We start from the raw sequence: 6367 nt of genomic DNA on the forward strand, positions 1-6367 counted from the left end.
TTATTTCTGTGATTTTTCTGCCCAGCTTATTGCCTGAGAAAAGTGTACATGCAACGATCTTTAATGAATTAATACATGAGTGAATAAATAAATGAATGAATGACATTTTTTGAAGGGAAGAAGGCAAGGACATTCAATAGGGGTACGAGAGTGAGAGAAAATGGCTTGTGAGTAGACTGATTTCATACACGGAAAAGTGTGGAGATGTGATTAAAAGAATTAGTGTGCAAGGTGAAATTTGACAAGTTTGCATGAGTCTTGAATGTAATGAAGTTGCATCGAAGAATAAATACTGAGTTCTAGACAGTCAAAGAAGATTCCTGAGCAGATTTTTTAAATGATCAAAAAATTATTTTTGTATAATTTAATTTTCTTCTTTAATAAAGCCCTTGATCCTTCAAAGAAAATCAGACTTGTTTCATACAATCTGAAATGGGACAATAAGAAAATGATAGGGTTGATATCACATGACACTCACCTCAGTCCTATTGCATATAGATGGTGACTCCTGCTTTGAAGTGGTAATTTATAAAATGTTAACCTTGAGACCTGGTCAAGTGAATGTTGTTTGCAGGGCATGGAGGCTGCACTCTGAAACTCTGTCTCATTATGGCAAACAACAGAGCAAAGAAGGAAGCACAGAGACATTGACTACTGGCGGTCAAAGTTCACAAGCAAAGTGCCTCAATGTGTTTGTCACCACACATTTGCATTTTATATATCATTTTATTTTCCACTGTGCTTTAATAATCATCTTAGCTATTTACCTTTACACATGCAAAATTCTCAATTTGCATCTGCAAATATCTACTCCTAGATACATCTGTCTACCTGCAGCATAATTAACTAACTGAAATTCTTTGACATTCTAAGATGTAAACAGTTTCCTAACCCTGATGTTGGTGAGTCTGCAAATATTAAAAGTTGATGTATGATTCTTTTTTTTAAGACAAAGCATTGCCTCTGCACTTCTGTATTCCAGAAAATTTTTTTCTGGTTGTGCAAATCTGAAAATATTTTGGAAGTGCAATGGGTACTCTGATATGTGGCTCAGATCTTCCCCACAACATTGAAGCATACATTCTATCAGCTGGTGACAATTCTGCTGACCAAAGTCTACTCTGAAGATTGTTCCAAGCTGAGGAAATTCAACTCACCCAAATTCATGACATCTTCTCAAAGTTATGCCACCTTTCTGGGTTTATCCTTTACCCGATGACTGATAGATACAGTGAGTGGATCAAGGTCTTCCTCTTTTTTCCCCAATTCAAAATAATTTTACCAGGTCACCCGAGCTCCAGAAATTCCCATAAGATAAATTGAGGTCTTTCTAATTTGGCATCGCTATCCAATCTTCCTCTTCCCAAGCCTGGTAACTTTACTGTCCATGTTTGTGGGGAGAGGAGAAATCACTTCCTAAAATGTCCTGTACACTAATCTCTGTAACCGAGTTTATGTCCAGAGCAACTTGACCTTCTGCAAAAAATAAGTAGGAATATGTTCAGTCAACTTAATAGATTTTGAATTTTGAAAATCTTGATTGTTAACTTAGTAAATTAAAAGACTCACAGAGAGACTATCTATTCCTTCACAGAGATAATGAAAGTTTTATAAGTAGTCATTGCCTTCAACATTTAAAAAAATTCTGAAGCATGCCTGATGACAGTCAGAAAGGTCATATCTTTTGACCCTATAGCAACTTTTAGGCATTTATTTTATAAGACACTGAAGAATGTGACAGATTTTCTCATGCCATGTTCTTAACAGTTTGCAGTGTAATCAAAACTCTTCCTACAGCTCTCTATAAAGAAAGAAATCCAGATAGAAATTTGACAGATTAGACAACTGCATTATATTTTCTCACATCTTTATGACACATTTTATTTTTCAAAATATCCTCCCATATGGGAATTCACTAGAACCACAACTGTGAAATTCATTTATAGATAAGGATATATATTTAACAAAGATAAATTATTTCTTCAGTAACTAATTGGGGATGACTAAATGCTAAATTGTATTGATTCAAATCTTTAATGTTATGAGTTGACATATTGTTTATATGTCAAAATAATAATCAAAAGAAAATAACTAGTCGTGACCAAAGGACTTTTGGTTCCTACTCTGGTGATCATATTTATCTGTCTTCTCATATGCATAACAATTACTTTTATTTTTCAGGTGGTGCTGTGCTTCATGAAAACCTGGACTAAAAAAGAAAATTTGCCACATCCAGCAACTATAGAGTACAGCAGAATCCAGAATTTTCTTTTCTTTTTTTTTTTTATAACTACTGGCAACTTATTTAAATGTTTCAAAGACACCAACAAGCATTAAAATAAATTTTAACAAAAATAATAAACATCAATAAATAAAAATAATTTTAATAAAAAATAAACATCACCTTGTTCTGTAAATATTTTTGCCTCAAAGGTCTCCAAGCCTATTTAATGAACTCTATCAGGAGAATTGTAAATTATTGCTGAATCATATCTCTGGGAGTAAGAATGGCTGGAATTTAATACAGGTAAATGTTCTCTCCTCCCACATAAGCAGGAAGAAATTTGTTCTTTTTCTCCAAATTCAGAAAAATTATGACACATTTTATTTTTCAAAATATCCTCTGGAAGTGACCATCAACATACCTGAAGATATCCAATATTGCTTTTAAAAAGTCAATTTTTAAACAGAGATATTAGTATTTATACATTGTGGGAATAAAAGGGAAAAGGAAAGAGTGTACAAGGAAAGGAGGGAGGGAGAGAGGGAGGGAGGAAGAAAATAAAGGAAGAGAAAAGAGAAAGAGTATAAGAAGCTAGTCAAGAGTGAAATAGAGAAGTTTATCTGTATTATGGTGTTGACTTTTCTAAAGATTAAAAAAAAAAGGTTGCATAATTTTATCCCACATCCTTAAAAATAAATAAATAAATAAAGGCATCCTACATCTTTGAAAACTACTAACCTCCAAAAGAGTACACACAGTCAAAAGGCTTTGCCTTTCTTTCCCCTACTTATTCTGCTTTTCGTAGTTTGGTTGTTAAGCTACCCAAACCCTCTAATTATCAAATTGTTTTTCTATATCATTAGGGCAATACAACCAGTTTGGTCATGGTCAATCAGAAAGAGACACACCACTCTAAGTACTGGATGTAGAGAAATTTAAACCAGAGAAATTATTAGAAAAAACTCCAAATCTATAATAGATCCAAAACTTGCTAGATACTCAGAGTTTTTAGTTTTCTTTCTATAAAATATGTTCCTATGGATATACAAGTAGGAGTTAATAAAACATGTTTTGTTGTGGTTTGGATTTCTTTTTAACTCTAAAGACGTGTTATTTAGAAGTTTTGAATTTATATAACTTCACAATCACAAAATCTCAGTGACATACAAGTTGTTATTTTTGTTTTGTTTTGTTTTGAGTCGGAGTCCCATTCCATCGCCCAGACTAGAGGGTAGTGGCATGTTTCTGGCCACCGCAGCCTCGACCTGCTGGGCTCCGTCGATCCTTTCACCTCAGCCTTCCAAGTTTCCAAGTAGCAGGAACTACAGGCGCACGCTACCATACTCGGCTAATTTTTATTTTTTTAATTGCAGAGATGCGGTCTCGCCAAATTGCCTGGGCGAGTCTTGAACCCACGGACTCACGCAATCCACTCACCTCAGCCACCGAGCCAGGCCAAGTTGTTTTCATTATTATTATTATTATTATTATTATTGTTATTATTATTTTGAGTTGGAGTCTCACTGTCACCCAGACTGGAGTGCCGTGGTCGCTCCCCGGCCACAGCAGCCTCGACCTGCTGGGCTCCGACGATCCTTCCGCCTCAGTCTTCCAAGTAGCCGGAACTACAGGCGCACTACCACCAGCTAATTTTTTGATTTATTGTAGAGATGAGGTCTTGCCAACTTGCCCAGGCGGGTCTCGAACCCTAGGGTTCAGGCAATCCACTCACCTCAGCCTCCCAAAGCGCGGGCTTACAGGCTGAGTCACCGATGTTATTTTTTACTCAGCCTGAGGAATGGCTGGAATTCCAATTCAGATTGTGGGTTGACTTTAGGTTGGCTGCACCTATCTCCTTCTGGGGCCTATATTGGAGTCAGCAGCTACCTGAGAACATTATTCTCCTGACAAAGGTGAGTAACACTCAGTAAGGCAAGCAGAAACACACAATGCTTTCTCATGTCTAGACTTGGAACCAGCACATAAGCAGAAACACACAATGCTTGCTTGTGTCAAGACTTGGAACCAGTGTAGAAGCAGAAACACATGATGCTGCCATGCGTTTAGACTTGGAACCACCACACTGTCACTTTCACTTCTATTCGTTAGTAAGAGCAATTCACCTGACTAATCTCAACATGAGTGGCTTAGACAATTATACTTCTGTCCTGGAGGCGTGGGGAAGGAAGTGGATATTTGCAGTAATGTAGCCTACTGCAAAAGAAACAAACTCAGACATTTCAGAAAGTTTGCAAATAGAGAAAAAAAACAGATATCGATTTACAAAAAAAAATATATTTTAGAGGTCAAAATTTTGTTCAAAATACACTGTGGCTGTAGCTAAAATACTTGTGTGCTACTCAGGAGGTGACACTTGAGCTCTAATCCTGTGCCATCATAATGTGAAAGTTAATTGTTTCTGCTTAAATAGCTCTTGTTGCTATGTACTAATTCATCTTCATTGCCTGGTCCTCCACCTTATCACTCCTGGGCACTCATGGTTCTGTTCACTCACAACTTGAACTACCCCCTTAGTCTTTATCTCATGGCTTTTACTTATTTTTCCTCTCTTTGGGTCATTTTCTTTCTCTTGATTCTACTTCTTTAGTTTCTCTGTATGTTTTATATTCAAACTCATTATAAATGAGAGTCTTATTGGTGTATCACTGTTAGCACTTTTTTTTTTTTTTTTTTTTTTGAGTTGGAGTCTCACTCTGTCACCCAGACTGGAGTGCAGTGGCTGCTTCCAGTCACTGCAGCCTCCACCTGCTGGGCTCCGACGTCCTTCCGCCTCAGCTTTCCAAGTAGCTGGAACTACAGGCACGCGCTACCACGCCCAGCTAATTTTTGATTTATTGTAGAGATGAGGTCTCGCCAAGTTCCCCGGGCAGGTCTTGAACCCGCAGGTTTAGGCAATCCACTCACCTCAGCCTTCCAAAGCGCGGGATTACAGGCTTAGCCACTGAGCCGGTTTGTTAGCACTATTGAGCAAAGCTCAGAGGCTTTAGCCTGCTGTTACATCCTGGGATTGTTTCTGTTCCAATCGGCTGTATCATGGGAACTAGTCACATGATATGGATGAGGTTATAATGCATCAGCAATTGCCATAGGCAACTTATTTTTTGTAGAGGCTTTAGGGATATCAGTTTATTTGAGAAGACAACTGTGAGCTTGGTAAGAAATTCTAAGATTTTTCAGAAAGGAGTGCTTTAACTGATCATTTCTTTGCTTGGTTTTACAGTGGAGACAATCAGAATACTGCTAGAAGGGAGAGAGGGAGGAAGGACATTTTTTTAAATGATGGGACTGAAAATGTTTCCTGCAACTTAGGGAGCTACTTTATTTTTTTATTTTTTTATTTTTTGAGTTGGAGTCTCACTCTGTCGCCCAGAATGGAGTGCAGTGGCCGCTTCCGGCCACTGCAGCCTCGACCTGCTGGGTTCCGGCGATCCTTCCTTTTCAGCCTTCCGAGTAGCCGGAATTACAGGCATGTGCTACCACGCCCGGCTGATTTTTTTATTTATTGTAGAGATGAGGTCTCGCCTGCCCAGGCAGGTATCGAACCCGCGGGCTCAGGTAATCCACTCACCTCAGCCTCCCAAAGGCGCGGGATTACAGGCTGAGCCACCGAGCCCGGCTAGGGAGCTACTTTATTTAATGTTACTTCAATCTTTCGTTCTCTTTTTTTCTCTTGAATACATATATGCATGAAACATTTATTTTTGAGCCCCTCCCATATTTGAGCACGTTCAAGCAAAGGCAAGTTTGAACTTCAAAAGATCCTATGTGTCTAGACAAAATATCATCAATAAACAATCTGGAATTCTCAATTTGGGGCTTTCTCCAAACAATTGCTGTCTTTCTGCTGCCTACTTTTTCTAACAATTTAAAAAAAATTCTTAACTGAGAATACCCTTTTTACTTTTTCAGTAACTATTTGACCTACCAATTCTTTTTTGATTCACATTGGTTTTCCTTTCTCTCTGCATTTTCATAATTCTGTAGCTGCTTTTTCAGGTCTGTTCATCTTCCCCTAAATCAACTGTTAGGCTCCAGATACAACTTTGTGGGACTTGAGGTGAACACCAGAAATAAGAATAAGCAAAAGCAGAGTTATTCCTATTGAACAATAAACAAAATTTT

Source organism: Carlito syrichta, unplaced genomic scaffold, assembly GCF_000164805.1.
Source record: "Carlito syrichta isolate Samal-C Ts95f unplaced genomic scaffold, Tarsius_syrichta-2.0.1 Scaffold302360, whole genome shotgun sequence".
NCBI classification, from domain to species: Eukaryota; Metazoa; Chordata; class Mammalia; order Primates; family Tarsiidae; genus Carlito; species Carlito syrichta.